The sequence below is a fragment of the Passer montanus genome, unplaced genomic scaffold (genome assembly GCF_014805655.1).
Source record: "Passer montanus isolate IOZ18808 unplaced genomic scaffold, ASM1480565v1 scaffold52, whole genome shotgun sequence".
Taxonomy (NCBI): Eukaryota; Metazoa; Chordata; class Aves; order Passeriformes; family Passeridae; genus Passer; species Passer montanus.
The window spans coordinates 5,649,552-5,666,054 of record NW_024370152.1 but is presented as its reverse complement, the minus strand read 5'-3'; the positions used below and the strand labels follow the sequence as shown (position 1 = coordinate 5,666,054).

General features: G+C 40.6%; 1 protein-coding gene across 3 annotated transcripts in view; it reads left to right on the top strand.

Moving 5' to 3' along the window:
- Positions 1–50: 50 nt before the first annotated feature.
- Positions 51–16,503, top strand: part of SPIN1 (spindlin 1) — a 59,684-nt gene continuing 43,231 nt past the window's right edge. The window contains exon 1 of one of the 3 annotated variants that reach the window (XM_039724058.1): positions 51–130. The gene's annotated coding sequence lies outside the window, so the exon portion shown is untranslated. Of the gene's footprint in view, positions 131–223; positions 354–1,113; positions 1,260–16,503 lie in introns of those variants that run through there. The other 2 variants (XM_039724054.1, XM_039724055.1) reach the window with 2 other exon arrangements.

Genomic DNA, 16,503 nt, shown 5'->3' with positions numbered 1-16,503 from the left:
CGCCCGCCGCAGTCGGGGCGGCGCAGTGCGCCTGCGCGCCGGCAGGGGGGGCCAGCGCGGGGGAGGAGGGCGGGCCCCGGCCCTGTGTTTTGAACGGCGCGATGCGGGCGGCTCACTATTTGGCAGGAAGGTGAGGAGGCCTCTATCCTGGCGGCGGAGCTCGCGTAGGGAGAGGGGGATCCAAATGTGGCAGAGGCGAGCTGGAGGCAGCGGCGGCGGAGGGGGACAAGCGAGACGAGGGGAGCGGCCGTGCCCGCCGCCGCTGCTGCCGCCGCCGCAGAGAAGCTGAGCGGCCCGGCTGGGAGGGGCTGAGCGGCAGCCCTGGCACCCCCGGGCGCCCGCCCCGCCGGCAGGTGAGCGACCGGGGCGAGGGAGGGGACGGGGGGAGCGCAGCCCGTCGCGCCGCCCTTGGCCTGGCCCGGCCCAGTACCGGGCAGAGCCGGAGGGAGTCGCTGTGCGGGGACCGGCGCTCCCAGGCCGGCCGCGCCTCGCCTCCCTCGGGCCTCTCGCATCGGGGATCCCCCGCCCTCCCCGCCCGGAAGCCGCGGGCGGCATCGGGGCCGCGGAGGCTCCGGTCTGGAGGTGTCGTCTCTGTTCTCCCTTTCCCCGCAAGCTCCCTGGCTGCTTGGCAACCCCCCCGCCCTTCCGGGCTCCGGGGCTCTGCCGCCCTCCCCCGGCACGGCCCCGCGCCGCATCCACCCGTAGGGGAACGGTGCCCTCCCCCTTTCCCCGCTGCGGAGCTATTGTGTGCGGGCGGGGGCCCGCCGAGGGGCTGCTGGCGGATAAGCCTTTCCCGGGGGAGGTGGAGGCGGGAAAGCGGGACGAGGGGGGCGTGAGGGCGGCGGGGGAGCCGGGGCCGCGGGAGACAGCGCCGGCGCGGCGTGTGCGCGCCCCGCTCGCTCTGCGCTGCTGCGATCCTTTGTCTGCTGTGCCGCTTTCCCCTCCTCCCTCGCTCCCTTCCTCCCTCCTCCCTTCCCTCTCCCTCCCTGCGTTCCCCTCTCTCTCCCAGGCTCCAAGCGCTGCTGCAGCTGCAGGTTTGTAAATACTGGACCAACACACACACACAACATGGCTGACGCTCGCCCTGCTCCTCCACCAGGGTCTCCGCCTTCTCCCTCAGTCTCCGCTGCTTAGCCGCTCCTCCGTGTACGCTTTTGTTTCTTCCCCCCTCCCCCTTCCATCGCCCATCCAAAAAAAAAAAAAAAAAAGAGGAAAAACAATTCACCCTCCTTATTTGCACGCATGGCGGGATTTCAAGGGTAAGGATCCTCGCTTTGGAAGCTTTCTCCTTTCGTTTTGCTGTTTACAACAAAATGAAACCTAAAATCTGAGGTGATTTGGGTACCTGGCGAGGCCTGGGGCGAGGGAGGAAGGAAGGAGGGGGGGAAACTGGCTGAGCCCCGCTGAGAGAGGCTTGATTGGAATGTGCGTGTCTTTTTCTCGTGTTGGGTGGGGGGCGGCTGATGCACCAAAGTGCTGGCAGAGATGAGAATATTGTGTTACACTTGGCAGAATGAACTAGGGCCTTTTCTTTCGTTTCAGGACAATTCGGTATAAGGGGTCAACTCTGGACAATCACATTAAAAAGATGTGAACTAGTTATGTCAGAGTAGGCATTGTGTAGGTAAAACCCGTAAAATAGGCCTTTTGGCTTTTTTGCATTTCCTGTATCTCTTTGTTGGTATCTTAAACAGCTTGCAAAACATGGAATACTAAACCGGAATTTACACTTGTCGGGTCTTCGAGTTGCTAGCTTTCTGCCACAAATTAATTTGCCCTTGTGATGACAATAGTACAAACCAAAGCATTTCCTTTTTCCTAAAAGGAGTGCTTTCAGATTTTTTAATTTTGGTTTTTTTTCTTGTTGTCATTGCTTGTTTGTTGGTTTGGCTTTTTGTAATAAAGGCATGGTAACGTGAAGTTAAGTGAATTCCCAAATGAAAACAAGACAGCATGCTTTTGACCTCTTTACTAGTGCAAGGCAAATGCTTGGTTCGGTACCCTCCACCTCAGTTATTCAGAGCACCCCCTTCTGGCTTTGATAAATATGGCTTATTTTTTTGCTGCTTGTGACGTAAAACCAAAACACTTGAAGGTAGTTCAAGCGTATCTAAAGTGATCTGCCATGAAACGGTTTTATTTCTAGCTTGTTAATTAAGGGTGAATGTTGAAAGTGTTAAGACGTGATGCTTTATATTTGCTTTCTGGACATGTTAACTGTAATTCCAAGTGTTTAATTTTTCAAGGATCATACTTGAAGATATGGTGTTTATTTATACACATGGATAGCCACAGTTTCTGAGCACTGCTCTTAAGTAACAAATGTCTTAGCTATGTCGTCTTTTGTCTGCTTTGCTTTAGAAGCTTCTAGTGGAGAAGCATTGGAATGGCACAGTCTTGCAGCTTTTACTGAGACAAAAATGTGTGAATTAAATACTGTATGTGAATACTTCTTTCTGCTCCTTTTTCCATCCCCATTAATAAGCATTGGTTAGCAAACATTGATTATGGAGAAAATAATATATAGAAAGAGTTTACAACAACATAAAACTTAAAAGAAGTCAACCAAATTACAGTATCATTTTGGAATGTGTATCTACGTCATGGCTTTTGAGGCAACTGTTTTAATTCTAGATGGAAAAGTCAGAGCAAAAGTCTGTAGCCTGATACATCAGTAGATTCCTTCAACAGACAGGTTTTTTTTTTACATTTTTAGTCTGAAGGCTATATTGCCTAAATTAGAATAGTTTTACCAGTTGTCGTTAGTTTGTCATTCATTGTGATAACTACTGTGTTTTGAAATTGTGCTCACCTCCTAAAAATGTGAAATGCATTAAAGTATGCAGCTCCTCCCTCAGAACAGGCCTCCAGATACCTAAGCAAATTTTTAGCCTGAAGAGCAAAATAGAATAATATTAAGCCATCCACAACACAGTTTAACTCTGTTACATTGCAGTTTTGTTGCTAGAACTAAATTTTATTCTGTAAAATTTGTCTCTCTTTCATCATATTTGGGAAGTTTCTAGTCTATAGCATCTTTACTTCACCTTGAATTGTATTCTTCTGTGTGACACTCAGAAGGTTTTTCTTCCTGTCTTGGTTGTGTTTAGTCAAAAATCAGTATTGTGGGCCTTCAGATCTGAAAAGGAGCAGATGTAATTGAATAACTTGCCAAATCTCTGCATCTTCACTTAGGGAAGACCCTCCAGTGTTTTTGCCATTGTGAGTTATGGCAGGCTGTATTTAACCAAATTAAAAACCTGAGACTAGTAAAGCCTTCTTTTCAAAAACTGTTTGGCAAATGAGACTGAGGAAAAGGAAGACTGCAATAAATGCAGTCCCAGTGATCAGCTTGTTGGAAGAAAGTAGAAATTAACTATTTTTTCAAAGTAGGCACGCTTTTCAGTAGATCTTTAATCAAATAAATCATGACTCGCTGTAGTTCTAAATATTCATGAAATTACCAAGTAAAATACTGTCATAAAAGTAATAAACATTTAGTACATTCTTACTCAGTACTTTATATTTTCTCAGTCTGAGTATTCTTTCATCCTGTTCTTACCCAGTATCTTTCCTTGCTATCTGTTGCCACACTGCACTCTTTAACATGTTCAGATCTGTAAACCAATAGCTGATGCAAGAGCTGTGTTAATGTAATGCATGATTTGCTTAATGTTTGACAAATGAAATATTTTTAGAAAGATTCTATTTACAGTAGCAAACTGTAAGCAAAACACCATTTTTTAACCTTTTTTTTTCTTTTCCAAAGAATGAAGCCTTTTGCTGCAAACTTCTGATCATTCTATTTTCTTTTTCTTGTCTCCTTTCTTCTTTTTTTGGCCTGGTAATAGAGAGATCAAACTTTGATTTCTTGATGGTGTGGCATGGTAGTATGTTTTCATACATGACTGAAACCAATTCAACAAACTGGTTTAGAAAACCATCTTTGAAAGCTGTTCATTGAAGCTGAACTGAAAGAGAAAGCTCTTACAGAAAGTTGTTTCCTGTTCTGTGGTTAGATAGCTTCTTTCTTATGACAGGTGTTAAGAGAATTTTTTGGTTTGTTGTTTTTCTTGTGTTCTTTCTCTTACTGCTCTTCAGAGGTTAGTGATTTTGTGGTGGAAGGCTGAATGCTGATCTTTCTTGACACTGGTTCTCATTATGAGTATCTCCTGTACATCAAGATGTGTCCCATTTGCTCTCCAGATGCTATCTAAATGTCATTGTGCCACCTGCCTTAAAGGAATCTGACTTTGCTTTCTGTAGGCTTTGCTTCCATCTGATGTGAATATATATTGAGGTCCTTAAAACAGTGCTGTTAACTGGTTTGTATTTAGCTATGAACCGTTGATTCTAGAGACAAATGGGCCTCGTCACTGATCCATTTCAGCAATAGTGAAATAATTTAATTTGAACTGCTTTCACCATGTGGAGCTGAAGTTAACTTTCTGTTATATAGTAAAATGTGAATTTGCTAAAGACATACAGAATTCAGGAGTTGAATGGATTTGGCTTTCAGTTTGTGGAAGATGGTTCTACAAATCCAGCTTACCTTTTAAAATTTATTTTCTGTAATGTATGTAGTGAAGCTGCTGTAAATCTGTGTTAAATGAGGTCTTGAGTGACTGACTTGGAAACTTCACTATTGTAATGGTTCACAAAATGAAATGTATAGAAATAGTAATGATTACCTGTGATGTCTACTAGCTGTAACTGTTATCTAAGCATATTTTAATTTTTGCTGTTATTGTGCCTTGGTTGAAATGTTCTTGAAATATTTTGATGAATTTTTACTCTTTTTGATAAGACCTAAAAATCTCTAAAACTTGATTAGCTCTTTGATTAGGTTGGGTTTGGGATTTTTTTTGTTGGTTGGTGGTTTTTTGGTGTGATTTTTTTAATGTGATTGTGGACTATTCCATTATAGTATTCAAGTTTTCCACTTACAGATACTGGTGAGAATAGGTGCTTATTTCAAAAGCAGTTCTGCGGAACACAATGATTTAGTAAATACTTGACTTTCACAGAAGGGGTGCTGAACTTAAGACCATCTGTTCCATATGGTATTTTGAACATGGAGCTCTATCAATTAGTTACTACCACTTTGTAGTGTAGTAAGCTATTCTAGCTGGTCTGTGCCATCATGCTAAGGTCTGTAAAGTGTCACCAACCCAGACTTCAAAAAAACCCATAAACAACAACAGATCAAGCAAAACCCAACTGCCCAACTTCTTTTCCCATGAACTTATTTTAATCCAGTTTAAATGTAAAAGAGAGCTTTGCTAGATTATGATTTCTTACCCTAGGTGGATAAGGACAGAAAGAGTATTTTGGTCTATTTAATTTATTAAAATCAAGTAATTATGTGTTTCACAACTGTTCCAGTTTTTACTAGTTTAGTGTTTCTGTTTCCTACATGGAAGTCGTTGCTAGTTATTTGGAATCAAGGCAGATCAAGTCCACTATATTATCTTGTGATTTTAGTTGAAATTTTTGAATAGGGAAATTTTTGCTTTTTTAGATGTAGTGTTTTGTGAGCTGAGTAGCACAAGAAAAAACATGCTCTAGATTAGTTCTCTAGCAAAAATTCTGTAAAATTTTGTTGATTAACTTTTCTATATACCTTGACAAACGTGATGTTTGCTCAAGTCTGGAGCTGTGTTTCAGTTTCTTCTAGTAAGCAAAGGTTAAGTGCCTGCCATGGTCTGGGAAGTATTGTGTGTATTCTGCTGCATATCTGTAACTTATTTCTGGTTTTAATTGTGCACTTAAAAGTGTCTGCAGATCAGACCGTCTTTCTTCTGTTTTCTAGGAATGATAAAAATTAGTAAAAATAATGTTTCAAGTACGGAGTTTGTGTAACTCATAAAATTATACTTGGAAAAGAGTTGACTGATTCTGGACAATTGCTTGCCCATTATGTTTAATAACCACATATGGTCTAGACAAAGAGCTAAACACCAGTGAAGTTAGAAGGGAGGCAAACAAGTTAAAGATGAATGTACTCCTTTCTCAAAGCATTCCAGTTGCACAGAGCTTTGTTGAATTGATGTAATTACTTTTTTCTTCAGAAATCCCCTTCAGAAGTTCTTTGTCTTGTTGGTGAAAGATGGCCTACAAACCCATTACTTGATTGTTTAGGTGGCCATGGATCTATAAATGAGGTATTGTGGTGCTGAGATTTTGTGAGATATGATAGGCCAAAATCTGTACCCTGACAAGTATGCTTTCAAAAGCAGCTTAACAGTGGATTCTGACTTTCAGGGACTTCACAGAAATCTCTTCTTGAGTGCTTTTAGGGTTAAGGGATATGCAGGCATTCGGTATACTTGGAAACCACAGATTGTTGCATATTCTTTGTTGATGGGCAGAGCAGCTAGCCTCTGGGTCATCTCTCCCTCCTGCAGCACAGAAGTCTTCATTTCCTGGACTGCAGGAGTACGTCTCAGGTGAACTACATCTCTGCCTTCTGCATTTCCTTTTTGTCAGTAAAGCACACATACTGTTAGGTGCCAGACAGAAGACAAGACTTTCCTGTCTGTTCAACTTCAGTGAAGTTTTGCTCCTGCCTTCAGTTTTTGTGTGTCTTTGTTTGAAAGGTGTCTGCTAAGGAAGGCAGGAGCATCCCTTGGAATGCAAAATATGATGTCCTTTCTTCTGAATTATTATAACTCTGAATTTAAGGGGCTTTCAGGCAAAGATATGAGAAAGGGAGTAACAGTTCTTTACTAGTGTGTATAGCAAGGCAACAAACAGCAGTGGCAGCAACAGCAAACGAGAGCGGAAACTCCATGGCAGTCACTTCCCGCTCCTGAAGCGCTTTCCCTCGGGTGCAGTTCCGGGCGCGGCCGGCAGGGGCGCTGCTGGCTCCCGGCGGGCCGGGCGGTGCGGTGGTTCCCCGCGCCTGCAGGGGGCGCTGTGCGCGCCCGGCTGTCCGTCTCCGCTCAGACGGCGGCGGGCGCAGCCGGCAGGAGGGGCTGGAGAAGGGGTTCCTTTGGGACCCCCGGGGCAGCCACCCCCGTGCCCCCTCTGGACAGCAAAAGGAGCTGTAGCAGGGACATCGGAGCAGTAAGCTGGGAAGGTAGGGATCAGCCAAGTCCCAGAGTGGTGGATGAGATTTATCAGAAACTTCACAGCTGCAGCTGGAGCCGCGGGGCGTTCTGGCTGTCCGGGGTGCAGAGCTACAATGTAGCGAAAACTCGGAGCAGTGGCAGAAAAAACCAAAGTGGCGGGGGCAGGGAAGTAGCAGCCCGGCTCTGAGCGGGGCAGGGAAAAGGGTCCCTGGGAGGGGAAAGCACTCCTGAGGCGCCCCAGCAAATGAAGTCCCTTTTTTAGTGAGCTTGGGCATTAATAAGGTCTCAGTTCAGTGGCTGCTCTCACGAGCAGAGGCTCACCCACAGCAGAAGAAGCAGGAGAGGGCTGTGCTCCAGGCTCAGCAGTGAATTCCCTCCCCCAGGCAGCAGCTCTGACCGTCCTCCTCCAAAGCTAAGTCCAAGACAGCTAGGAACTGCCCCAGCCCTTTGCAGCACAATTCTCGTGGCATCTCGGCCCTTCCCAGAGAGAGTAGCCAGCTGGACCCCTCCCCTGAGCTGTGACCACTTCTCTTGTCTCTCATAAGTACCCAGTCGTTACTGTCTCCTAGCAACACATATGGGAGAAAATTCCCTGAGAGAAAGAAACAAAAGGAAGAATCTTAAACCCCAGCACTGTATTTACACTGTTTATACCTGTGGCTTGTATGGAAAGAGATCAGACAGGTTAATGTTACTTGATGGGAATAGGGATGTGTGGCTGTGTTAACAGTGGATGAAAAGTACTTTTTCAAGTGCTGTGACCTTGACTAACCAGAAGTGAAATAGACATTGCATTAGTTTTAGGTAGATAGTTTTAGGCTAGAAGCTTGAAGAACTGAATTTGCATGGATTTGTTTGAGGCAGGCTTTTTCTTTTGCTCTTAGGTATAATTTAATTGAAGAAGGAAGAGTAATGATGTGATTAAGCATCCCAGGTTTTGGTTGTACTTAAGCCTCTAATCACATTTCTAGGAGAGTTTGTGTTTGGGTGAGGGTGGCGCAATATGGTACTGGCATGAGCAGAAAGGGCAGAGGTGTGGCTGTTGTAGTGTGTGCTTTGATTATCTCCAGGACAGACTCCTAGAAAGCCTCACCTGATTTTATGGGGAAGGATATCCTGCTTCCTGGGATCCTGTTTGCTGGAAGATACCTCACTTTTTCTCTTCTTCACTTTCTGTATTTCCCCTTCTCTGCTGCCTAGTTGAGTAGACTCAACTTTGTTTCAAGGAATTTCTTATTTGCATACTTGCTCCGATGTCACTCCTATTTTCTTTACCTCGGAGGGTCTGTCCTGGTGTCTTTTTTTGGCAAGTGGCCAGCATCAGGGAAACAACAGTTAATCACCGGCCATTAACAGGTATCTGAAGGGCTTTTCTTTGGCAGCGAAACTAAAGAGGTCTGACTGGGTTTTTTTAACTCTGAAACTTTAAAAAAAATACAAATTTCTATTCATAACAGATCACAGGACAGTTTAGTCTTCCCTACAAATAAGCATGTGCATTTTCAAAAGGGGAGAGATATTTGGTTTTTGGGAGGATTGTTGTTATTACCAGTACCTTGGTTGATGCAGACTCTCAGGAAATACACTGAAGTGTTTATTGGTGAATCTAGTTCAGATCAGATATAAAACTTTCCAAAGAGAAAATGAGATTATAAAGCAAAAGAAGAGACTTCCTTTATTTGTTGCTAGAAGTTCTACCTCCAAGTTCTGTCATAATTAATTTACTTTCTCATTTAATTTCTATTTATGTTGCATGCACAGTGGAGTAGTTTCAGAGCAGCAGTTGTTTTGAATACAAAAATACCACTGAAGTTGAAGAAAGGAAGGCAGGTTTACTGTGGGTCAGACACAGTATGGTAAAGAACAAGTAATTCCAAGGTGATTGTCGTTCTGGAAGCCTTGGCTTCCTTCCTGCCATCATTTTGTTACCTGCCTGCAACTAGAGAATGAGGACAGCATAGTGTTTTAAGTCAGCTATACTCAAATGCATACAGATGTTGTCTTAAAGTTCATTTTTTCACAGTCCAGTAAGTAACTTCTCTGAGTAACTTGGAATAGTTTGTAATCTGCTTAAATACTTCACATCTACTAATTAGTTTCCTGAGTATGTAGATAACCATCATCAGAAGTAATAATATTTTGTAATACCATACAATCAGTAGTAATATTTTGTGCATTTTTCTTCTCTGCTTTTAAAGAAATACTAGTGTTAGGAGGATTGGTGTGTTCCAATGTCTCTGCAGCTTTTAGGGAGAGTCACTGGTTTCACAGTTGAACTTCTCTCTCTGTTGTCTCGCTCATTACCAGCAGTTACACTCGCACACATACACACTTTACAACTTTACGCAGGATGTGTTGTGTTTTTTCACCAAAAATGTGAAAGAACAGTACTCAAGCGAAGAAGATACCATGGTACATCAAAATGCTGATGGTTCTCATCTTGGAGAAGAGTGTATGATTGGTGGTTTAATGAGGTACCATTGTCTTTGATGATAAATCCAGTTCTGACTGAAGTATTTAAATTAATACTGCAAATATCTGATATAAATTTTCTACAGCTAATTTATCTTCTTTTAAAGTAATTTTTTGTTCTTTCACTGACCCTTCAGACTTACAGAAACCGGTGTCATTAGCTGCAATTGGAGCTCGTATAATGGAATGCTGAATTTTGTTTTCAGTGACTTGCTGTTATGCAGATTGCAACTTTGACATCTATGGCAGATATTCACCATTTAAATGTGATAATCTCTTTAGGCCAAGATTTTTAGACGGTGAGTGAATATTGTGCAGTTGATCTGGAAAAACTAACATCTCATTTTTCATTAGTAGCCATGGCAGGAGACTTCCATGCTTAACAGCAATTGTTTTCACTTAAGTGGTTTATGATTCCACTGTAGACTGTTACATGGATGCATTTAAGAACTGATTTAATATAAGCTAAAATGGCTGAACGTGAAGAAAATAGGTGAAACAAATTCAGTTTAAGACTGGTTGCTCAGCTTTTTCAAACTGTAGATTAAAGCCAAGATATCATTTTCTCTGAATCCTTTGTTCCGTTTTGGTTTTTTTTGGGTTTTCTCCCCTGTAATTATAAAGATAGGATGAAAAATGCTATTGATCAGAATTGTCTAACTATAAGTTTTTTTTAAAACAGGTTCATAATGAGAAATTTTCCTGTGCTTGGACTATGTCTTTACTATATACTTACCAGTGTGATAATGCTTTCGTTTGCAGAAATGGACAGAAGGAGCAAATATTGTTTGCTCCTTCATTGCAGTAATTCGTAAAAAATGTGACCATTTTCTTCTGACTAGAAGAGGCCAAAGTTTATCAATACTTTCACTCTAATTCCGCTTCCTGCTGTCAGCTAATTTAAGAAACAGAACTACATTTTTATTAGAATAGGGGCAGTCAGTGTTTGCGTCCAGTGGGAATCCAAGTTAATAGCTGATTTATTAAAAACTGTCTGTTATGAGTGTAGCTACTGTGATATTGGTTATGGGAGAAATTCAGATACATGTGTCTCAAATCTTTGAATAAATGATCTTGTGGCTAACTAATCTTGTCATAGTTTCAGTTGTATAGAAAGCTCATGTAGGTAACTATTTTCTAACCTTATCCCTTTTCAGTATTTTTCAGTCCTGTTTTTTTATATTATTATTTTTAAAGGCTGAATTGCTACTTACATGTCAATATCCTCACTGGTTACTTAGGTTGGGGTTCATAACAATTAAATTTTGACATTCTAGTCAATACTGTGAATAATACCTTGTCCTTACAAGAATCTTGAATGTTTATGCGCTTTGTTTGCATTAAAAGTTGGTAGGTGGTTGTTGTGTTGTACAAGTATTTTTTTTACAAGTATTTGTGTCACAAATTCTTACATTTAGTTTAGGATTTGTCTTTTATATGTCTTTTATTAAACTAGGTTTAATTTAGTTTTGCAGTGGCATCTTCTCAGGATACTCAAACACATCAAAGAGTAATTTGGTACTTATGATGCACAGACTGAAAAACTTGCAAGTGGTCCATCTAACGGACATCATCCCCCTGCCCCTAAAAACTGTATGCTGCTTGTATTCCCTCCATGTTTGAAGGTGTACGTAGCAGCACTGCTAGCCTGCATTGTGGAGAAGTGGTTGTGATGCGCTTAAAATGACACTTAGAAAGATCAGCCAGCCTTCTCAAGAGTTGTAAACGCAGGAGTTTGATTTGCCATGATTACTCAACCTAACAGGCTTGTAAGTACAGTAACTTACTACTCTATTACTTTTTAACAGAAGGGTAGGTATGTTTGCCCTAGGCTTGCTCTGCCAGAATGTTGGAGCAATCCTTCTCTGAGTAGTACAATAGAAGTTAAACCTAGTCTTCTGACAGAGGCCAACTGAAGTATGCTCCTTGATGAGACATGAGCAGAGAACACTGAAGTGCCTTACTCTTTTAAATAGACATTTTCCTCCATGGTTTCCACAGACCTGTTATAAATGTTTCCAAACCAAATTCAGTGCACTTGCTTAGAGTTGTGATAAATTATCTGGGTCACTTCTGTATCTAAGAGCATGACTAAAAACAAAATAATGCATTGTAAAACTTAAAGTTCACTTGCATTCACCATAGGGTGGTAAAAAGCACAGTGATTGTGCAGTGTTGCTGTCATATCCTGGGCAGCTGTTATTTCTGTGCATGGGTTTTTGGTTTTTTATTTATTTTTTATTTGAGGGTGGGGAGGATAGTTACCTACCAGGAAAGAAAGTTGTAGAACCACAGAGTGGTTTGGTTTGGTTTGGATTGGATCTTAAAGATCACCTAGGTCTGACTCCTCTGCCATGGACAGGTACACCTTCCACTAGACCAGGATGCTCAATGGCTTATTGAGGCAGGCTTACCATTTCCAGAGAGGAGGCATCCACAGCTTCTCTGAGCAGCCCGCTCCAGTGCCTCACCATCTGCACAGTAAAGAATTTCTTCCTGATACCTAAACCTATTCTCTCTTACTCTGAAGCCACTCCCTCATGTCCTGTTGCTGCTTGCCTTGATAAAAAGTCTTTCTCCAGCCTTCTTGTAGGTCCTCTTCAGGTTCTGAAAGGCTGCCATGAAGTTACCCCAAAGCCTTCTCTTTCCAGGTGGAGCAACCCCACCTCTCCACCTAATCTTGTAGAGATGTGTTCCAATCCTGCGATCATCGACTGAAAAGCTAACTCAGTTCGTATTTGCCACAATGCAAAAGTGTGCTGCTTTGGATGGTTACACAAGCCTGTGACAGCTTCTTGTTGTGCTGTTGGTGCAGGTTCTTGCCTTGTGGTTAAATACAAAGTTATTTGCAGTACACAAATAACAAAGTTATTTTCAGTGAACAATTAGGAGTGGGATAAAATTTACCTTTGGATAAAGTGATGTAAGGGAGATTATCATGAATTTGAATAAGAGATAGATCTCTTCTTTCTATTTTTTTTAAAAAGCCTTATCTTGTAAGATTGCTTTAAGCATGGAGGACCATGTAAGTACCAAATGATCAGGCTGTAGTTTAGAACAGAGACAAGGTTAAATCAGCAAGTATTTTTGCACTGCCTGTAAGAGGATGCTGTAAAAAGAAATCATTCTACTTGGTATATTGTGCAAAGTCATAGGAAGAAGTGGAGCAATATAGTGAAAAGAAATACTACCTTTGTGTTACTATGTATATTGTAAACACTGTCACTGCTTTTAAAGCTGTTCAGCTAAACTTTGGTAGCTGATGATGATTCCATAGTAGAAGGACAGAATAGTACTGAAATTGAACCCTGTGTTCTGTTAGCATAGGCAAGTAATTCAGTAATAAAAGAGGTTGTGCTTGTCCATGCTGCTTGAGAGAAGAGTAGACAAGAGCTATAAGAAAAGTATTTTAAAATGCGTTCTGTGTGTCTTTATTTTTCTTGTACTAAAGTGTGCGTAATGTTGCAGTAGTGGGATTTTTTTTTTCAAAATTAGTTTTGCTCTGGCATCTGTATATATAGGAAAGCAGATAGATTTGTTCTTAGCCATTAGAAAGAAAATGGACTAGAAATTTATTTCAAAACCACTGCATGATTTTGTGAGGAACTTGAAAGTTTATATTGACAAGCATATTTAGTTTGTTGGGTTTTCTTGTTTGGTTGTTTGTTTTTTTTTTTCCATTAGCTTCATTCCTAGTCAATAGAACAGCCAAAATGTGTGTGTTTAAATACCAAATCTATGAAATTTTCTTTTGCAATTTTGTGTTTAATTTTTGGAATTTTTTTTTAATCAAGACACAAGTAAGGAATTCTTCAAAGGGGAAACATGTCAAAATGTCAGTGAGTCCTTAGCCAAATATTTAATCTGGTTGTAATATTGCCTGTGTGGGAAGCAGATCAAATAGGAAATTATTACATTTTAATCAGTAATTTTAGTGATATGCTCTACTTTTGCGCAGCTTTACTGTTGATACCTTGTAAAAAGCCAGACTAAGCCTACAAGATTTTCTAAAATTAATTTCTGGAGAACTTTTCCTTGTTTTCTGGGTTATTTATTTATGAATGCTTAAAGTGGCAGTCCTGCAGTTACTCTCTTTTACCCTGAAAGTTTGTGTGAATTTCACAAACATAATTGTATTTAGTGTGAGAGTAAACTTAAAAACTGGAGTTAATTGAGCTTTTTTTATTTTGTTTTTTCATTCTGGATATGGCATGCATATGTTATTTTTTACTTTGTTTTGCCTCATTAATCTCATTTTTCTTTAATTTATCATTGGTTTTGCCAGTGGGTCAGTTTTGGTGTGTTTTTTCACCTGTGCGTGTTGATAACTAGCAGTTCATTTTCAGGAAAAATCCTATGCCTATTTTAATTGCAATCAGTAGCTGATGTTTGGCTTAATGACTATGTAGTATTATAAGTGCTTTTTGCATGTAATCAACCCATGTGGCTTGAGGTTTGGCACTTAAAAATCAGTGCTTTTTGGACGGAAACTTAATAACCACTGATGTATGATACCTTTAGGAATGGCATTGTATAGAAGTTTTCTGTTCCTTTTTCTGAAGAATTTTAGAACCATATAGGGCAACACATAAATAAAATCAAGAAAGTTTTGATCACAGGTTCCCAAATTCTTTCCAATTGATGCAAAGGCCCAGACAGTGGAAGAAGCCGTGATCTGTGAACTATTGAGCTGGGCCAGCTGAGATGATCATCTCTTGCAACTGCAACTGTCTGTTCTTTATGGGAAGACTGAGAACTCATGAAACCTCTGGACAGAGGTGGACTAATTCCCACAATAATGCTAAGCTAGATGTTCTCTTTGTTTCACTATTGCCTTTTGTGTGGAAAAATAGAATGAAAAATAGATAAAGCATGATTAAACTACACCTTTCTTCTGTTGAAAGTGAAGTTATTCCTTTTGTCCTTCTTTGTGCATTTTTAAAATTCCAGAGGTAGAAAGACAAGCTTATCTTTGGTTTGTTTATTTGGTAGGGGAAGGGGATGATAGCATGATTATGTACATCTGCATTTCCAATGCTGTTGAAAAAATCAGTGTATCGTGTACATACAGGTGGTACAGATGCTAAGCAAGTTCCTGAGTCAGAGAACTGTTAAAAACTTGCTGCTTGTGCTCTATGTGAAACTAAGTATAAATGTGGTTTTTATGTCACTTTCACTCTAGTGACTTCTATTCTTGATAGTTAAATAAGGGTGCAAGTCAAAATATTGTGCAGCTGTGGACACAAGTTTTACTGAAGCATAGTATGTCTGATTATTTACAGAATTTTCTACTGAAGGATGATCTTCCCACCAGAACTATCTGCTCCTAATGTTTGGAATGACAAAAATTTGTCTATAGTTGTTTAAAGGAGATTTCTCACGTTATATGATGCTAATGTAAGCTCAGTATAACTAGTGTTCTTTTAGTGCATTTTAGGAAGCAGATTGAAAAAAAACTATAGTGAATTGTCCCCCATCTTGGATTGTTTTGCTTATTAGAAGTAACAAGGCACATTTTACTGCTGATTGCCTGAGGGTTGAGAGGTGTCCACTTTATCACTGCTATTAAAATTTGTGAAGGCAAAATGGAGAAATCTTTGTTGTTGAAGGTCATTACGTTAATTTTTCTGTGTTGATGATGAAGGTATTGAGGTATACTTGCAAAATGTGGTGAGTTATAGATGCTTGTGTATACCAGAATGTCTGTCTGGAAATTTGTTGTTACTTCATCTATTCATTGCAATTTAAAAAAAAATTATTTTTGCTCCATAAGCAACTGTAGCTGAAGACAAAACCCTTAATATCTTAGAAGTTTTTTTCCTTAAATACAGTGAAGTATTGTGAAAGAGTTGTGTCAGAAAAGGTACTGTTTTCATCAGTCAGCTAAACTTCTTCAGATGAAAACATGTCTTGGTTTAACCTATACTTAATGGGAGCTGTAAATATAAGTAATAAATTATAGGTATGTACTCAGAGGTAGTTTCTGTCAGGAAGATGAGTTTCTTGAGCTGTAGAAGGTGCTTATAGATAATGACTTGTTGTGTGATCTCCTGAGTTCTGATAAACCCATGTCCTTGGGTTTGTTTTCTTTAAAGTTGATTAATAATTTGAAAGATAATATAAAAGCATGCTTACAGAGAATAATCTTAGGCAATGTTTTTTTAAAATAAAAATTGAAAGTCTAGCTAAATGGTAGATAGAAAATACAAGACTTGGAAAATTTGCTTTAGCTGTATCAAATTTAACCTACCATCAAGTAAACAACAGAAGAGATGATAATTTTGAGGACTTCTAAGGCCTAGTTCTCTAAGGTTGTATTTTATTATGCGTTTTACAGGCAGGAGGAAAAGTACTTACTATCTGTCTTTGAAGCTTTCACTGTACAGAGTAATACAAGAGTAGTTGGAAAAGCTATAGATGAATAAGGTAGATGTAATGTAAGAAAACTGTTGTTTTGGTTTTATTTAAGTTGGTTAAATAAACTTGTTTTTTAAAAGCTACTAAAAGAAAATGCCGATGAAATTAAATCACAGAATTCTAGAATATGCTGAGCTGGAAGGGATCCGTCAGGATCATCGCTTCCAACTTCTTGCCCTCCAGAGGACCATCCCTGAGAATCACACTGTGTGCCTGTCTGAGAGAGTTGTCCAAATGCTTCTAGAACCAGACAGACTTGGTGCTTTCCTGGGGAGCCTGTTCCAGTGCCCAGTCACCCTCTGGTTGAGAAACCTTTTCCTGATAGCCATCCTAAGCATCACGTGACTGAGTTTCATGCTGTTTGCTCAAGGTCTGTCACTGGTCATGAGAGTGAAGAGGTTGGTACCTTTCCCTCCGCTTCCCCTCATGCATAAGTTGTAGATCACAATGAAGCCTCCCATCAGTCTCCTTCAGTGCTGTCAGCCACTTGTCATAAGGCTTCCCCTCCAGACCCTTTGCCATCCTTGTGATTCTCTTTTGG